The sequence below is a fragment of the Mchenga conophoros genome, linkage group LG3, assembly GCF_057382185.1.
Source record: "Mchenga conophoros isolate Kocher_MC1m ecotype Shallow Benthic linkage group LG3, M_conophoros_male_GT1.1, whole genome shotgun sequence".
Classification (NCBI taxonomy): Eukaryota; Metazoa; Chordata; class Actinopteri; order Cichliformes; family Cichlidae; genus Mchenga; species Mchenga conophoros.
The window spans coordinates 25,210,472-25,231,175 of NC_140528.1; positions in this window are offsets into that span (position 1 = coordinate 25,210,472).

Consider the following 20,704-nt stretch of genomic DNA (forward strand, 5'->3'; position numbering starts at 1 on the left):
CAAACTTTCAGAGTAGAGGGCTGCCCCTTGCTCTGCCTGATTCTGCTGCTGTACTCTTTATGTTAAATAGAGTTCTTTCTTTCTCTTGTTGCCAAGTGCTTGCAGGTCTTTGCTGCTGAAAGTGATTATTGAGGCCTTGAGGCAACTATTGAGGAGGCCGACTATTGTTACAATCTGGTACAAAAGATGACAACAACTAAAAGTGAACTTAAATTAATGAATTTAAATTAATGGATGTTCATGTTAGACTTTTAACAAAAAAAAGTGTTTCTTTAACAACTCTATTCTACATTTCTAGAATTTTTTTCCAATTAAAAAAGTTTCTCAGTAGAAGAATAATAAACGCTCCAGTGGCTCAAACTCATGAGCTCATGCGTTGGAGTTCACAGCTTATCACAAGGTGTTAATTAACCTTGTATAGATATAACAGAATTCCTGAACTTATTATGCTGACAGAAAAGATTTATTTGTAAGAGTCCGACAAGTTCAGATCGTCATGCAACAAATGATAAAAGAACAAATTTTTTGATTTATTCTAAACTTACTACAGTATTTATGGTACTCTTATCATGTCACTATGCTTACATACAGCACATTCCACTGAAAACTAATAGTAATAGTTCCAGGTCTATAGATTAGAGAAGCAGATTAGTTTGAGTGGGAGGCAGATGGATGATTTATACCTGCATGCAGATTCAGATTACATCATACATGTGCATAGCTATGTAAAACTTGGCTGGCTGGCTGGCTGGATGGATATTGAATTTGTTTGCCTATCTCAGCCAACTACTCGGCTGGTGTTGGAGTTAATTGGACAGCCAGTATTAAACTGGTGCATGTTTTCTGTCTTCCAACTAAATGTATAGGAGTCAGCAGTCATTTCCAGATGTGTTTTTCAAAGCTGTCCCAGGTCAGCTTATTTGCACCACGGGCTGAAACAGCATGTGAGACGTTCTCTCCATCTTGTCCCGACCTCTGTGTGACCTGAAATGAACTCGAACTTTAAATCAGGCCAAATCTACTGTGTCTGCAATCACTAAAGCACAGCAGGAGCCAGTGATTGAGCAGCGTCGCTCCACCAAACAATAGTGAGTCACTGAGGTCATGGCAGGTTGATTGGCCCATGAAAAATTTTCTCCTTCTTGGCATCTATTACATTTACCGGTCCTGAGGATAAAATACGTGTGTGTGTATGTGTGTGGTCTGTGGGGATTTCTGGCACCCTTGGAGCCAGTCAACACTGTAACAAACAGATACCTTCTGGTGTAAACATGTCATTGCGGGGAACTTTGTTTTTGTACTACTGCCAGTAAAAAGGCTAGTGAGAGGACTGAATTATTCCAGTGTACAGCAACTCTCTACATTAAAAAAAGTTTGACGCACAGCGTGTTACACGACACAGAGAGAACAATCAGCCTGGAACTAGTTTTGTTTGTTTTCTGATAAAACACTGACTGCTGAGCTACAAGGACACGCCAGCAGCTACATGTTGAGCACAATCTGACACTGCATGCAGTATTGCATTCAAAAACATTTAAAATTAAGGATCATTTAATTTAACAATTAATTCTGAATTGTGAGTGGATTTCAGGCAATTTGAAAAATAGGTTATTTCTCATTTGGACTGTTGATGAAGCAGAAGGCACAGGCTTCCATTAAAATCATGTTCACCCACAGCTCCAATTAAATATTTGCCTGTGTGGTCTTATTCACTCTAGTGCTTTTAAAATAATGAGATTTGAGCTTTATCATGATTGAACTGCAGCCACAGTAGGTCTGGGTAGCCGGTCATGGGGAGGAAAGTATTTGTCACATGTTTGAGCATCAACACAAATCTAGCTTTGGTTGGGTCCGAGATTTTTTACACTTCAAATTCAAATTCAAATTTTTTATTTGTCACGTACACAGTCATACACAGTACAATATGCAGTGAAATGCTTGGACAACTGCTCGTGACCTAAAGAAAACAAAAAAAGGAAAAGGCTATGAATAAGATAGGAAATAAATATGAAAAATTAAAAAGGGTAAATTTAACTAGGAAGGAATAAAATATAAATTAAGGTTAAAAATGAAATAACTGTACAACACAAATTAGAATGAAGGGTAAATTTAACTGGGAAAGAATAAGATAAAATATATAAATTAAAGTTTGAAAATAAAATAACTGTACAAGAAAATACACAATATAGAACTATATAAGAATGTATGAAGAAATATAAATAAATATATACACAATAACAGCAGCTGTACAAGACTTCAAGCTGTACACTTCTAGCAACTCGTTTGCCACTCAGTCGGTTCAGTCGTGTTCCCAAATTCTGTTTTTAGAAGTATTCTGGTTCATGTCACACCAGCCAGACTACACTTGGAGTTTACAGCCAGGTGTAAACGTAATCTGTCCAGTGTGACCAAACACTGAAGAGGAAAAAAAAAAGTCCTGGAATTCAAGAAAGGTCAGTGACTATTGGTGTTAACTGAAGCACAAGGCCAAGTACTATTAGCTTACCAGTGGAAAAAAACACAGCCCGTGTAGCTGCGTCAGTGCAGTTGGGCCTGTTTTTTAAAAGTCATGGGGCGAACTACTTTCCAAATTAAAGCCAGATGAAATTTAAGATACTGAGAATGCATTTTAATTCCTGATGTACATACAAAGGCATGTGAACTGCATAACAGCCTGGTGTAGTGTATAGTAAATAGAGTGCCACAGCAACTTTAATTCAATCAGGACCATTATAGTCAAAAGAAGATTGATGTTTCCATCTGCAGTAATTTATATTTGGCAGTTCTGGGTACAGCAAACCATCAAGGGCACATACAAAGAATACAAAAGGTCTAGAAATCAGACGTCACTGTCCTTGCATGCACTCCTGCACAGAATAATAAAGACTTCAGGGAAGACAGATGTGATGAAGTCAGAAATACCATGAAATGAGGTGTAGGGTTGCAAAGCAGCTTGCAGAGACATGTCTGCTAAAGCTGTCTGCTAAAGCAGAAGGAGAACCCTGTTTAGGTTTTGCAGATGTGACCAATAACTATATGACATCAACATGCCTACTGTTTGGATGCGTGACAATAATGGTGACAATATATGATCAGGTGAATAAGATCCTAGAGACACAGACCTAGAGACCAGTCTGCAACCATATTTTAAGCACTGGTGATGAGCGGAGAATAAAGTATTCTCTGACCATGGTTGCTGGAGGTTGTTGGGAAATTCGTTAAAATAGCCCCAGCCTCACAGGTTTAGAGACCCCTGGCAACCACCTGTTGCTAAGGAAAACATTTATAACTCCAACTGGTTGGCAAAAACCTACATGCAATTGTTAGGATAAGTGTTTGAATTAAAATTATGGACTATTTTTGTCTTCAAAGCTAAAACTGTGCCTTTTGAAAAATGCTGGCTGCTGCACTGTCAAGACTTTTTGAAGTTTTACTACAGTTGGGCTAGTAGTTAGCGGAGCCAGCAACCTCCAGGAAGCTGATGTGGCCTCTCACCTAATCAATTCCAACATCCATTGTCCTTTTAGCTGGAGTTTAGCCTCCTCCAGAAACAGAATTATGGAATTTTATCGGATTCTTTTTTCCCCTCTAACATCTAATCTATTGACTGTGGCATCCCTGCTTTCAGAGCCTTTTTTTCACAGTGACTATTAAAGATATGTGGGTATATGCATGTGTGGGTATACTGCCTTCTTTGAACTACAGCTGTTGCAATGATGATAATTATGATTGCAATGTTTCTCTTCTCCTCCTGAGATGGATGTTAAATTATAGATGGATGTGCTGTAGGTGCTTCCAAGTGATCATCGAAGAGAAAATATACCAGGCACTGAAGCATTTTCAAATATGGCGCTGTACTACTTGATGTGTATTTGAATAAGAATACTCTTCGTTAATGTAGTGGCTCATGTTGAAATTACTGCTGTATTCACATCAAGGTATGTGTCATTATTCCTGAAATGTAACATTTCTTCACATAATCGCTGCCAGTTTAAAATGAATGAGCTCATGTTCTGCGCCACGATCAGCCTGACGCTCGCCTTCATTACCATCATCACTTTTTCTGCATACTCTCGTCCACTGCTCCGTGTCCTTCCAGGTTAACAATTACAAACTCAAAGAAGATTAACTGACAGATTGGTCTCATTGCATTTACTTTTTAAAAATGTATCAGCAATATTGAGGCCTTTGATCCCTTTGAATTGACTTACAAAAAAACAGCTGATCAAACATCTGCATCGTTCCTTGTTAGTCCCACATTTTAACTGGCTATGGGCCTTTTGGCTCTCCTGTGGGGGATGCTAACCCAGAATTGGAGATTTAAACTTTCATCTCCTCCATTTCAGCTACTCTACAGCAGCTTCGTTTTCCTTTTGTTCTTCCTCTACCCTTGTTTTGTGGGGAAAAAATGATTCTTTGTGAATAAAGTTACTTTGATCAGTTGTCTCTTCCACTCTGAGATTTCAAGTACAACTACAAAATGTGCTGCAGCTTCAGTTGGTGGTCCTCATCGGCTCCTTTTAATCACTGCAATTGACCTTGTGACCCTGTCTTCTCCCTCTGCACACTCACACACATTCTCCCATATAGCCTCATAAATACATCCTCCCCTATTTTACCCTCCAAGGTCAGCCTCCTGCTGACTGTAGTCTCCCTGGTTAATGCTGATGGAAGGAGAAGAAAATAACAATGGACAAAAAATTGTCATTATTAATGACCCTGGAACAGCCAGGCTTTTTTTTATTATGCCTTGCACATGCCTTGAACAATGCAACGTTTTCCACAGAAAAAACACTTTTGCATTAGACAGAGAGCAGTTTTTTAAAAATTCTTTTTAGTTTTCATGTTTTTGCACTTAGTCTTAACACTTGTTCCTGTTATTTGTTGCCCAGTTATAGACGGTACATGTAAGATGGACACAGCTAATGCAACATTTCCCATTAGGATCTGAAGTTGTGTTATGACCAGAAGTTGCTCTATTTTCTATTATGCTGGAAATGGGGCTGCATTATGCTAGCAGCTGAGACCACAATTGCTAAAGGAAAGTCCTCACTTACGTATATATATATTACAAGTGAGAAGTATCAGAATCAGAATCAGAATCAGAATACTTTATTCATCCCGAGGGAAATTAGGGGTTACAGCAGGCAGCACGCTAATGGCGCATGCGCACTCACAAAGGAACCTTCTGACCAACTTTACACAAACATCACATTGGGCAGACATGTCAGAAGTAGGGTCATTTTCTCATAGATTTCCATTCATACTGACTTGTTTCACAACCAGTGGAGTCGCCCACTGCTGGCCATTAGAAAGAATGCAGGTTTAACACACCTTCACAGTAGGTTCACTCTCCGACCCCAAAGAGGCATCCATCTATTGTGTACATAATCAAAAAAGTGATACTGTCATGGTCCATGGCTCTGTATCTGAGGAGTCTGTGGGATGCCCTGGTGGCCACACCCCCGGGCTGGGCCATCACCATCACACCTGCATCCCATTCCAGGCAATTGCCAGGAGGACTGTTTAACCCGGCGCTGACGAACGCTCCGCACCAGTCCGTTAATCACCCCTCAGTGGTAACTAGGCTTCCCGCAAAGCTTTGTATATATGTAAGTGTTACATCAACTGTGTTAATTCTGCCTCCGTGTGCCCAGATTACTATCCGGTGTTTCTGTGTCTGCCACCTGCCTGTCCTCCTGCCTGCTCTGATCTTTTTTTTTTTTTTTTTTTTTTGCCTGTCCCGTTTGGCTCTTTTGCCATCAGAATTATTGTCTGAAGGTGAAGAAAGATGCCCAACGGATTTACTCCCAGCCTTGCCGTAATGGTCTATTTTCACTTGCTAAATACAGGACAGACTCGACTGGGGAAAAGAAAGGGGAGAAAGAAAGAGGGAAAGACAAACATCGGGGAAGAGGGACGGGGATAAAGGGCAAAAAAACCAAAAACCAACAAAATAAGCAGACAAAAGATACATATATCAATCACCTGGATCACCTGTTGAGAAAGAAAAAAGAGAAAACAAGCAGAAGACCTTGGAGGGCCTGAGATGTCCCCAGAGAGGTGGCGTCTGATACCCAACCTGACATATAGACACAGACATGCAGGCACACACAGATACAAACATCCATTCCCACCCTCATGCTTTTAAAACCCAGGAGGACATGGAGCTACCTGCCAGAGAGCAGCAGGTAAGCGCATAGCCCCTCCTGATAGCCCTCAATGTCTACATTTATTTAAAATTGAGAGCTGGGCAACAACGCCAGGGGTGAGGTTGTACACCCTGATGGCCTGCTCGGATCTCTAACTGCACCATCTGTCCTCATCCCTGCCTCCTCGGATTCGCTTCCTACGGACACGCTTCCCCCCTTCCGAGCCCCACGGTCCGGCTCAGATTGTAAGCCAAATTACTATAGCCCTGTTTAGTTGTGTCCCTCAATTTTCCTGCTCACTAGTAATTTTCTCCCCTTTCTGTTGCAGCCTCCCACGATGCTGATTACGGCTTCCCCGTGTAATTTGTCTTCCCAGTTCTTTCAGTTCCGTGATTTTGCTTCCTTGGTTGTTCCGGGTCACCTTTTGTTAAAGCAATCAAATCTGTACTTGCTCGCATTAAGCGTATTGCTGCTTTTGGATCCCGCAAGTGCGGTTCTTGACAGATACAAAAGATGCATTAATGAATAAAACGTTAAACAATTTTATTAAACTACAATTTTAAATCCCATCTCTTCCCATCAACACCCACAATAGAGTCTTTTCTCCAAAATAACATTTGATTTTCTTGCATACGTATCCAGAATGATTTATATTGCCCTCTTTTACAAACACACATTCCTGTGTGCCTCGCCCATTGTCACATCATGCTCTTGTCATGTTGGTAAGATTACGTTCTTAGCCACTGTGAAAGTGATTGCAAAAACGTACAGTACACTGTTTTTGCATTACACTGTGCTCGCCTTGTAAATAAAATGCAAATAGTTGCAGACACCAGACCTGACAATGCAGATACTCAGTTTCTTCCTCAAGGACAATTGGAACATACTACTCCTCTGATGGAAACCTTGTCCTGTTCCCTGACTGAGTCATGTGACCTGTCTGTAATAAGACAGGGACACTGAGTACACTGGTCAGGGCTACACACTTCTCCCTATGTGATATAACCCTACAAAGTTAAGGACACCATCTGGTCTGCATGAATGCTTGAAACTCAGGTGGAGGATTTTCTTCTCCAAATAGTGCAGGATAAAGGATATAAAACAGTGCAAAGGGAGAAAATTTTAATCTATCAGGGCAAAAACAAACTGGAATGTTTTATAAGGATTGTAAACCAAAAAAATAGATCCCTGCCGTTAAGGTGAATGTCCACAGATGCAGAAACTGCATCCTTATATAACTGTGTGAATTACTCATGTGACCTTAATAATATAACTGAGTTTTTCTGTTTGTGAAATGCTCACCTTGTTTTCACTTACAGAAATATGCGCCCACGCAGTGCTGTGTGTCTGCACATTTCATATCATATGTCCAGTCCAGTGGTTCGGGCCATGTTGTAGCACACATTTGATCTCGCTTAGGTTAGCAAGGTGCTTTCGTGCTAAAATTAAAAAAAGAAAAAGAAAAGTGAGTATGCTTAACCACACAGCAAAGAATGTCAATTGTCAGATAATTGCATTAAAAAGCTTAAAAATGGGACATTATTAAGGTTATTATAGAAGCTTGTTTCTGTGACTGGGTAAAAACATGTCAAGCAGAGCTAAGTTGAAATGTTATTACCTCAAGATTTCAAAATACTAACTCAAACTTTTCAGTAAATCATGATTACGGATGGGCTTTTCAGTGGCGCTAACAAACTTCCATAGTTTGTTAAATTTCTTCTTTTTTGTTCTTTTTTTAAATCAACACCAGAATCAGAAAATAACAGTAATGATAAAGTATGAAGTACTAACGAAGACATTTAAGTAGAGCAGGGCAATATGACCAAAAATATTTATCACGATATACATTTGAAAATTTGCAATAACGATATAACTGATGATATGACACTAGACAAAATACTTTACAACTCTACAACTTTATTTGTGCAAAAAACAAAAACAAACGTCAATGTATTTTCACTTAAACAAGCAGCTGTTTTTTTATGTGCATTAAAGTTATATAAAAATGTATCAGTGCAAATGCAAATTCCTTGCTGACAGTTGAACCAAAAGGCATTTCCAGAGGAAATTGGCCGACATATCCTCAGCATAACCATGTATAATATCCACAAAACTTACAAAGAGGTTATACACACACAATATAATATTATGTTGAAGCACAGTACAAATCACTCCGCGAGGCTCCTGACTACAATAGCCGTAATGCTCCGACAATCCATCAAGCAGTCTGGGTTCGTAGCTTAGTAAAGCCGTACTAAAACATTTGACAGATTTTCAACCGCCGTGTACCACATTAAATCATTTCGAGGTCAAGGATTGATTTTAAGTGTGACGTATTTTCCAAAAAAAACACGGTAATAACGACGGCCCGCTAGCATGCGCTACCAAAAATAGTGCTTTGTTGTGTATCTGACGGACAAAAGCTAAACCAGTTCCACACCAGCGAAGTTGCAGCATTTTTACAAACCAGTTCTGGTTCATCCGATTCATTCAACGATCCACTTTCACCATTCTCATTCTCCGTCATGCAAAGGCACTGCGATTGTGCGTTTTACCCATATTCTATTGCGATATTTCATTTTCTTATCATTGCCCAACATTATACCGGTATTACCGTGAACGGTATGATATGGCCCAGCCCTACATTTAAGTACCGTCGACATCTGAATCTTTCTGCTTACTCTATTCTCCATTATTCCCGATTGATTTACAGTTCAGCCAAGTGTAGCTTCCTCACTAGAATGACAAAAGAAAAATCTTTCTGACGGGAAGCCTTGTAAACAACATTTTAATTTTAAAGAGCAAGAAACACAAGCAATCAATCAAGCAACTTTTTTGTGATTCCTTTTCTTGAGCGCAGGAGGTGAAAATGAGAACATTTATAAACAAATCAGCTCAGCCGTGCATTTTTAGTGATAATTAGGATCATGTTAGTGTCACTGTCTCATTATGTTGTTTGAGAATACCGCACACTGCTTTCCTGCCTGTCTGACCTCCGCTAATGGAGCTTACACCAGAATCCTTCCCAAGTTATTATCTGTTTTTATTTTATTTTATTTATTTTTTTGTAATCTTTTTCGTTCTGTCAAATGTTGTATGGATTTCTTGGGGAATATAAAGCTATTGTCAAATTAGGCCTTTACACTGGCAAGTTTTTATCTTCTGTCACAAATAATGTGCCTCAGCCTCGGGGTTGGTATGAATCTAACACACACACACACACACACACACACACACACACACACACACACACTTATACAACAGAATGTGAGAATCTGCTATCAAGTCTTGATGAAGGGGAAGTGGATTTGTTTGATGCTAAAAGTCAAAAGAACATCAGAAGCGGCTCCACTGTTACATGCAGCACAGATGCCTCCTTCAGTCTCGTCTGACTGAGTGAAAAGGCTTTTCATTTTTGGAAAGGGGGCAAATGCAAAAAGAAAGAAAAAAGACTAAGAAAAGATGAGACAAATAGAAGCTGCTGCATCTTGAGAATTACAGTAGTGTACTGTTACAGTCAGCAGTGGTGTTTATAGCTGCAGGAATGTATGCGTGTGTGTTACTGGGTGTGTGCATATGTGTGATTTGAGACAGCTGCAGAAAAGAAGGGGCGAAGAGGAGGGGGGTGCATTTTATTATCCTGGTGGCAGCGGTGGTGGAAAAAGGGGGTGTGTCCCCGCACGCCATTGGCCTAGTGGGTTGATTCCAGCGTGAGTGACATCACAACTCCGTGCCTGACCTACTTAAAGTGGCCATGACGTCACAGCTGTCTCTTTCAGTCTGTCTCTTTTTTTATCCATTGTCCCCTATACCCCGTCTGTTATACAACCCCTTTCTCTCCGCCTCTTACCATCTTGGCTCCTTCATTCACATCTTTCTGGTCCTTATTTATTACTTTTTTCCCAGCCTTTCTGTAATTATGCAGAGGCAAACACACGGGAGAAGAGTTCATCAGCAAAATGAGACACAGAGGAGAGATGAGAGTAGTCCTGTGTTGCCAATAACCCAATATCTGGAGATTAAAGCTATACTGATGAATTTTAATGTGTTGGAAAGCAGCGTTGGCCCCGATGACGTGACAAAACGAGGCGGCAAGATTCCACCATATGGACGGAAAGGCACTGTGGGACCTCAAAACCCTGTTTTGGAGTGATGGTTTTATATAACCGTGGGAGGGGGGGGGATGCTGTGCTTGCGCAACGATTTTAGTGAGGTTGAATATTCTAATCCAGCACAGTAAAAGCAATAGATTTACAAAATATTTATATTTATTTATATATAGTTATATTCCAGGGACCAGAATGCACTGCATGTTTGCCCTAAACGTTGCATCTGCACATCTGCATTTCTCCAATGGGCCACATTTAGCATGTCAGATGTGTCTTAGCAGTTGGTTGACATCTGGATGACATGGTTGCCGGTTCCTTAAGCGAGGCTGGAAGTGGCAAAAGCAGCCCAGGTTAGGTCAAAAGGTTTTCACTACTGTACAGTTAATTACTGTCACAGTATGAGAGACTATTAATCTCACCCTATAAGTGACCAGGTTTGAATGACAGGATGGGCTCATTTATGACCCCATTATATTTTACACAATAGGATCATAACGTTTTCACAGGACTCCCATGGGGATGGATGTCCTAGCAAAGTCAGACCATGCAATTCTCAGAAACTGCAAAAAACGTGAGAGAGACTCATCGTGATTGTTAAGGACATAGAAAACTTAAAGTTCATGACAGCATAATTAGAAAAAGACTAAACAATTATATCTTACTTGGAAGTGTTGCCAGGAGAAAGACTCTTCTCTTATTCATTTTGTAAAAATGTATCTAAATACAAACACCTTATACCAGCTGTCAAACACAGTGGTGCAAGGGTGATAATTTGGACTTGCTTTGGAGTCAAAGGACCTGGGCACCTTGCAGGCACTGAATTGACCATGAACTCCTCTTTATACCAAAGTATTCTAGAATCAAACACACACACACTCACACACACACACATATGTGTGTGTGTATATAATGACAGACAGTAAACATAATTTACTCCAAGAACTCTGTGTGTTATTCATACAATTTTTGCTGGAACAAACAGACATAAGAAGCTACTAAGTAGCTGCAGGTACTTGCATTCAAAAGTTGTCTTCGATATACTATTGGTTTTAAGGTTAGAGGTTGTTTACTGTGTATATGAATATCTAAGTTAAATAACAATGAATCTGCTTAAAAGCTTCTTAAAAGTAAAAAGGATACTTTTTCAGTCAACTTTAGCCTAATTTAAACTAGGAATCCTTCATCATGTTAAAAGCAGTGAAACAAATTAGTTACAGCTTCTGCGTGTAGGCCTGTAAAGAGAATACAGTATAGAGACAAAGATATTGAAGTCCTTACACATTACACCTACATGAGCTGCTTGGCCACTGAAACCGATCCCATGGGTGCAGTTTTTTTGTTTTGTTTTCTTTGCTGATGTAAATGTCAAAGGAGGTTGGAGCTTTGAAGTTTTTAGTCAGCAGAGTGTTGTAGACGTTTACGTGTTTTGCACTTCAGCACTCTGCTATCCCAAAACCAGAAGAGGACAGGTATGTTGTCTATGTTCAAATGTAATAATAGGAAGCTGTAAAATAATGTTTGATGTTTTACTGCAGGAAGTTTCTTGCCCAGTCAAGGAATATCCCATAGCTCCAGACATCAGAGTGGTGTCGGTTATCTCATTTAACTCCGCAAGAAAGCAAAGAAGCATGTTTCGCAACAAGCTGAATTATTCCCTTCACTGAGGTTGAAAATGGAGAATGTGTGTTACAGTGTTTCAATACTGCGATGCTGCTAGTTTTACCTCAGCAAAGTAGGATGGTGTATTTTCCACTCGGTGCTCTCTGCCGCTAGCAGAAGCATCAGTGTGGTGTACATGTATAAATGTATTACAGTGGGAAACAGATTTATCGGCAGATTTTTGTGTTCCTGAACACAAGCAGATTATCTGCGAGGAGCAGGAAAGCTGGCGGCTGATTATGCCTGCAGGGTCGTATCTAATCTGAGGCTACAGTCAGATCAGTCAACAGTGAGAGGGTGAGAGGGAAGGAAGGATAGAGGGAAAAGAGAGGGAGAGTCTTTAATGATTTACAGATTGGACAGAAGGATGGAAGGAAAGCGATGAAGTGTGGTGGAAATAAAAAGGGTAAGGATTAGGGAGAGATGTAGGGCAAGAGCATAAAGACAGGGGGATAGTAGTAATTAGAGAAGCTTGCACACATCAGGAAAACACAAAGAGGGACACTCTGGGAAAGAAAAGAAATGGGAGGAGGAAAACAATCCAAGTTTTCCTGCTAAAATGGAGTCCAATAAGCTCAAAGCAACAGTTCCTCCTCTTCCTCTTCTCTCCCTCCGATTTGTCTCCAATGGGAACCTCCCTTTTCTCTCTCATTTATATTCACAGGAGCTAGGGGGCTAGTCACAGGGGGCAATCACCACACAATACTACTTTTCCAAACACACACAAACTCACATGAATACGCACAAATACACAGTTGGAATCTTCTTTGTAAAGCTAAATTTAGGGCAACCAAGTGCAGCCACAACAGACTGAAGGAAAAAAACAAAAACAAACTCAAAGTAGTATTCTTCTTTTTTTGGTTCAAAATATTAGAAAATAACAACAGATTAATTATTTAAGTTTGCAAAATGTCAGTAATAGTAAGAATCAATATCTTTGTTTCAGTTATTTTTTAATAAATCTCTCTGTCTTCGGGAGATGTCATTTCAAGGTCGTGCGGCTTCATAATGTCGCTTTGGAGAAAAAAACCTCTCAGTCATAAATAGTGCAGGCTCAGGTGGTGCCACTTCTCTGGTGTGATTAAATCATAGCAGACTCCAGAACCACGAGGCTAGAGCCGACTCACATTTAGTCTTGAACACATTTCACTGCCAGCAATCAGTTTCAATCAGCCTGAATGTGGCACTCACCTGCCTGCTCAAAGCTCTGTTTCCTAATATAAACTATCCCAGAAGGTAGTAGTGAGAAACTGTCATTTTCTCAAGGAAAAATGGACAGAATGTGTTGCCTCTGCCAACAAATGACACAAAAGTAGTAGTGACAGGCCTAAAACAACAACAACAACAACAACAAAACTGTCCATCTCTTAAGAAATCCAGCAAAGATCTGAGACAGAACCCAAGAAATGTATGTGGACCAATAGTTGATCCATCTACTGTTCACCGAGGCCTCGTCAGAAATGGTCTCGGTTGGCGGTGAAGAAGCCAGAATAAAGGGAAAAACACAAGACCTGAACTGAAAATCACAAGACCTGAACTGAAAATCAGCGGCAGCCAATGGTAAAACTTGGTATCTTGTCAAAACTGATTGTATTCTGAACACAGAAAAGTACCATCAGATTTGATCCACCATAAAATATCATTGGTAAAGTATCTGATTGGCAGCAGTTTCATTTTTCAGCATGACAATGATCCCAAAATCATACCTGGATAGAAAAACACACAGTGAAACACCATCAGTCGTGGATTGGCCTCCCCAGAGCCCAGACCTCAACACTGTTGAGGCAGTGCGGGATCATCTAAAGGGAGCCAACATCCAAAGAGAAGCTTTGCATGTCTTTCAAGAAGCCTGGAGTACTATTCCTTAAGACTACTTAAAGAAATTACAAGAAACCTTGTCAAAGAGAAACCTTGTGCTAAAGAATAAAGGTGGACATACCAATAGCGACTTTCAAGCTCATTAGAATGACAAAAACAGTTTTTGCCTTAACCTTATGAGAACCAAGGAAAAATCTATCTTTCCACTGAACTTTTTTGGAGTTAAAAGAGGCCACCCAAACATGGGATAACAATGGAAAGCCCATAATGTTCTCTATTTAGTACATAATGACTTATAAGAATAGCTCAAATAAGTCAAAGGTATAGACGAAAAACAAATGTCCATCACAGAGGACACAAATGAATAGGCTGGTTCTCAGGAGGCTATACACTGCATTTCCAAATATTTGTATGCATGTTTCAATAAGCCAATGCACCTATTTCCTAATTATCCTACCAAGATATAAAGAGATTAAACATTTGCGCAGCACAATACATTTACTTTCAATCCATCTTACTAAGGCAGGAATTACTATTTCTCCATCCGGAGCAAAAGCAGAAACAAGGAAGGTAGCTCAATGTAATTTATTGCATCCATCTATCAGGGGTTTTTTTTATGAATTAATTAACCAAACAGGATTGCTGGCTGTGGGTTTCCCCAGCCAATGTTTGCGGAAAGGCAGGCTGCACCCTGGACAGGTCACCAATCCATCATAGGCTAACACAGAGAAACAGACAACCAGTCACACTCACATCCATACCAATTCCAATTAACCCCACATAGATGTGGGCCAAAGCAAGTCAGACTGAGTCAGCGGGAAATCTGAACATCCAAAATGTGGACTGGTTAAATTGTTGTTTCTCTCCTTAATCCCACTGAAGGCCAGAGCTTGTCTGCTACACTATGGGTGGGACTGTTTCTTTAGACAGGTCTTTAGGCTGTTGCCAAAGACCTGGGACATTACGATAAATTTATGAGAACTTTTTATCCTGGTTGTTCACAATGATGATGAGCTTTTCGCAACCTATTACTATCTATAAATTTTAAGGCACATGTGGCAGCGTATCTGGCCTTATATAGCTACATCTTCTATGCCAGATGTGCTCAGTCACTATGCTCACAAGACTGAGCCTTGGAGGTGGAGAAATCTGCCCTTTAGAAGCAGCGTATTTAAAATAGGGACACCTTGACTTGAATTTAAACAAAACGAGAAGAAAAAAAAGATTAATTTACTTTAAGTATCTCTGAAGGACGGGGTGCGGGGGTGGGGGGTACATTTGGTGTTTTTTCAGGGGAAGCAGGTCAAATATGGACACATTTTCTTAGTTTGAAAAGCCCAAACTGAAAGCAGAATGAGAATATTTTCAGGGCAGGAGGTTTTTACAGTGCAGAGCCTTGATGACCATTAGTGCATCAGTTATTACTGCATCTAATGGATGGGGAAATACGTGTAAATCAGACAATTAAAACAGTTTCCACTGTGCTACCGGTGCCTGTTTTACACACACAGACACACACACACACGTAAAGCTAGCTGTTTTGCTTGAAACCAAAGTGAAATACACCCACAGGCAGTGAACTTTCCTCTCCTGATGTTTAACTTGTATTTCATTCTGTTTTCCTGACACATTATCTATTCCCCGCTATCTATCTCTCTCACACACACACACACATTCAAAAAAAAAAAATAAGCTCACACATTATGAACAGCCTGGTGTGATTTTCTGAGACTCACACCGACTCAGATACTTTTATGCTCACACACGTACAGTCACACACATTCACACAAAGAGCTCCCAGTGACACAGAAATCTCCTTGGAGACTTACAGCTCCATCCCTGTACCTCCTTTCCTCCCCCTCCCCTCCCCACCTCTCCTTGCCTCACGACCTCTGTGCAGTCCTGCAATGCCGCTCGTGTTCATCTCTCTCCTCTGTCTTCTCTTTCCCCAACCTTCTCATCCTTCCCATCTCTCCCCACGACCTCTCGGTGGCTCAAATTATTTCTTTGGTTTTATCTCCCTTCCCTCGCTCACCGTCAGTCTTTTCCTTCTTCATGCCTGTGTCACTTTTATTTCCTTTTGAATTGTTGCAGATTCTCTTTTCCCATTGGAAAATATCTCTGTTAGGTTTTTACACCCAACCCAAACTGCCGCAGAGTTTCAGGATGACTTCCAGAGCCCCTTTAATCTGTAAATCTCACCCAAAAAACTCCAATGCTACTAGCTCAGCCAATGGTTACATACGATATTTGCATATGTGCATGACCGTGCATGACTGCATAACACAAAACACAAGCATAAGCAATGCTAAAAGAAAGATGGATCGCTTGGCCACAGTTTAGTTGTGAAAGCTGGTTCAGGTTGTTCTAGGTGGGCTCAGCTGACACACCTGAAAGCACTACAGCCTTTCATGAACACTGTTTACACCTTTCCTGTTGTACGTGACACAAAGACCACTACAACAATGATTTATGGCTGTTTTTCTGGTGACTTGTCTGCAGTATTGTTCTCAGTACAGTCACAGGATAGAGTGACTTAATGGTTTAAAGCAGAGGTACATTTTTAATGAACTATCAGGCACTAAATGCTTCAGTAGAGTCAAATTGAGAACAAGGCTGCTACTCATTTAGCTGTTGCTTTGGTGTTGAGACTTCTTTCTGGATGGGCCGGAATCAAACCTGCGACCTAGTGCACATGGTTTACTAAGGTCAAGAAGCAGTACATATTGGAAAAAGAAAAAAATTGAATCTGCGATTGAGCTGCAATATTTTGCTGACTTTTCATGGCTAATTGACGCATTTGCTCAAACAGATTGCATGCAACTAACTTGATCCAATTCACTGCAAACCCATAGCAGGCTGAATTTATATTACTGCTGTTTTATCATCATCAGAGTTGCTTTGAAGACGGCAGTTGAAGTTAACGGTTGCAGATCTGTCTTTGAATCTCAAGTTCATCACCCACAGACGCCGTAATTATGGCTGTGTGATGGTGTCCAGTTTTTCCTGCAACTGTACCATTAACCATGTGCGCATTCAAATACAGTGGAACTTACGAAATTAATTTGTTCCCAAGGGTCTTTCATAAGTCAAAAATTTTCGTAAGTTGAAGCACCCATCGCGCCTTTTGAGTGAACGATAGGCTATAGGCTAATTGCTAACTGCAACAACAATATGTCGTTCAAGTGGAACAGCGAAGTACAAATGCCAAGAGGTTGTCACATGATTTGGAAGGCATTGTGGGCATTGTGGGCTCAGCCAATCAGAGCCAGCGGATTTCGTTACGCGGGCATTTTGCCGTAACACGGGCAGAAATATTGCTGTTAAGTGCCTTCGTAACTTGAATTTTTCGTTAAATGGGGTATTCGTAAGTCGGGGTTCCACTGTATTTGAACCGCATAAAAATGAGCTGATGTAAGAAAATCAGTCATAAACGGCACTGCAGAAAGATTTTAGGAACTCAAAGTGAAGTAAGTGTGTTTTCACAAAGTGCCACCCAAATGTGTGAAGGACAACGATCTAAACACGTGAAGTCTTTGCGGAGTATGTTCGTAAATGACAAAACCAGAAAGTGAGAACAACTGCGGCTGCTTGTGAAGAAGCTCTTCTGTGCTGCAGGCCCACCAAGTCTGCTGGGCTGGGAAATGTTCCCCAGATAATAGAGCTCACACCTCTGTAGAGTGTTAACAACCCACTGCAATGTCACCACTTTAATTTCATTCATGCTCACTTAGTTACAGTCATACAGTGTGGCGTGTGCCCAGACAGTATGCGGGCGAGGTCGTGCAGACGGACATCGTCACCTGAACTGCTTCATTTAACACAATTTCAGGTATTGTCGGGAACCTCGTGTGTTATTAGGCATACTCACCTTCACTGCGCCAGTTTGAAGTGCTTTCAAGGCATCTATAACATAACAGCATGTTAACGGTGCTCAAGTCATGCGAGTTCATGCTTTAACCTCAATTTTTAACTGATTTGAAGACACGGTGTGGTGCAAGCATGCGAACAGAGAGTGGGCATTCAAAAACGTGTTGATGATCAACTCATTGTCGCAGCTGCAACGGTGAGTGACGCAGCTTCCTTGAAAATGCTGTCATTTGTTGCAAGGAACACAAGGGCAACAGTGTTACCTGCTGTGTAATGGGACTGTTTGATATTCTCTTCAGTCGATTATCTAAACGGAGGCCCGGAAGTACAGTTTCAGAAAAACTTTAAGCCTCCGATATAAAAAAGTAATGTTTTCCATCTTCCATCCTGTGCAACAGTGTTTCAGGACCTTCCGAGCTCAAACCACTCTGCAATCACTCACTTTAACTGTTTAACTGTTAGACCACTATCACATTTTCCCGCCCCCTTCCCTCCTTCCGCTCTTCCTGTCATCTCTCCATCTGTTAGCGCCTCCTCCATCTGTCTCCACTCTTCTGTGACCTGTGCATCCATCCATCCATCATCTATACTATCATTATCAGTCTCACCCTGCTTGTCTGCCATACCCCCCCCCCCCATTATTCACCCTTCACCCCAAGGCCCGCCGCTTATTGATTAGTTGTTCCTCCTCTTTATCCCTGCCGGCTTCACGTTCCTCCATTTATCACAGAGCTTTAAGTTCTCCAAGCTGCGTGACATATATTAACAAGGAAGCAGCATCGACGCGTATTCATTAAGCTCTGGGCAAACAGGCTCCATAGCTTCCTGCAGATTTTGGTGTCTGACATGAGATTCGGTTTCTGTTGCTTTTTCCTGTGTGCTTAATTAGGTCGGGGTGCTCAGTGATGAAAGTTAAAAAAGTCGTACCTACCTTGAGAACATCTGTGTGTTCTAAGGAGAGCTCGTTGTGACTTTCCTTTTCGAAGAGATCACCTTTTATATCCAGTGAATAAATATTTTTGCTTCCTCCACTTCTGTACCATTCATTCATTAATGTTGAATTCTCTCGCAGCTGCTCTATTCCCATGTTGTTGCAGTATATTAATGACCTCGAGTTGATTATTTCAGTTGTTCTTCTGACTGAAGTTTGGTCTTTTTACAGCATCCTGACCTGCGATTGCATTTGTCCCTAACCATCGGGAACCGTCACGTTAATTTTTATTGAGTGGAAAAAAAGTTAGCATTCATCCTCCAGCTTCACCTGTTTGTTATGCTAACATAGCTGTGTCACTAGCGGTCACGTAGCACATCATTATATACCAGCTAGTCCAACTTAAGTAACCAAATGTCACTGCTGTTTAGTTCTGTCTTCATTTATGTTGGAAGTGATAGCTGTAATGTTGCCAACTCCTCAGTAAGAAAAATGCTATTGGCTGTCCTAAAAGTCGCTGGAACTCGCTAAATGATGTAATCGCCTAATTTGCATAATTGGTCATGCGCAGGTAATTGTAACAGACGTAGGAGAGAGAAATAACATTGTGGAAGAGACATGAAGTGAGTAAAAAACACCCAAAAGCATTTAAAATATGTTTATGTTTTTTTGTTTTTTTTTTAGCAATTATTGTTTTTTTCAATGTCACAATTCTGACCCTCCCCCTTTGTGGACTTGGGACCGGTGTTCTGACACATTTCTGCTGTCGCAGAGTAACTCCAGCACAAATGTAAGTAGGTATGACGGTTTGCCACTTAACTTTGCCCATCTGAGTATGCTTGTAGCCCACATTCATAAAGCCAGGACGGTTTGCCACTTCATTTTACCCGTTAAAGTATGCTTGTAGGTCACATTCTCAAAGGTAGCATGGTTTGGCACGTAATGTTACCCGTCAGAGTATGTTTCTAGCTCATATTCACAAAGGTAGGATGATTTGCCACTTAATTATAGCTGTTAAAGTATGCTTGTACGTCACATTTACAAAGGTAAGACGGTTTGGCACTTAATTTCATGTTGTGCGCATGTGTAGAAACAATGGGTAGGATGGATTCCCAGAACACCTGGCAAAAGTGACTCGAAATAGACACTTTTGCCAGTTACTTTGAGTCTGTGTGTCTTTTTAAGTAGTTTTAAACCTTACTACAGTACTTATAAACTGCTTACCTGTCATAGAAACCGATTTCTAAGTTTTCAATGATGGGAATGATGCCTTTTAGTGCCTTGATTTATTTTCCACCTAAACATGATATAGCATGTTTAGGTGGAAACAAGTGAGCTAACTTCCTGCTGACTTCTAACTCAGTTAAATTTAATACATTCTGCCTGGATATTAAACTTAATCGTTACACCTGGTAAAGCAGCAACGCTGATCATTTTATTAAAGATGAAAGAATTTAGACAGTTTTTAACTCAGTGATGCCGCAGTGATCGTTTGATTTTGGGACCTGAAGCTGACGGCGTTTTGGACCCAGATTACTCCGCGAGGCTCCTGACTACAGTAGCCATAATGCTCCAACAATCCATCAAGTGATGCGGCTTCGTAGATTACCAAAGTTGCACTAAAACATTTTTTGACAGATTTTTGAGCGCTGTGTACCACATAAAATCGTTTTGAGGTCAGTAAGCACAACCAGAATTCAAACATAAGGCGCACCGGATTGTAAGCTGTATATTTTTGAGAAAATTTAATTTTAAGTGCGCCGTATAGTGCGAAAAATACAGTATTCATACAGCACTTTCACGTTCACACACTCACTCCAATGGATGCATCAGGAGCAACTCGGGCTTCTGCATCTTGCCCAAAAGACACTTTGGCATGCAGCCTGAAGAGTACAGGAGCCCGCGATCAATCTGCTTTCTTTCTAATTGGTAGACAAGCCGCTCGACCAGCTGAGTCACAAGTCTTGTGTGATGTGAAGGGTCAGTGTGCACAGCTGTTAACAAACCTTTGTAGGAATTTTAGAACTAAAACTAACTACATGGACCTGGAGGTATATGAGAAAATACCAAATTAGTTATAAAAATCCTGCTCACTGAAGCCTCAACCTGTCAACTCAGCACACTGTTGCATAACGCAGTTTCTCAGTTCAGTTCATTGATTTAGC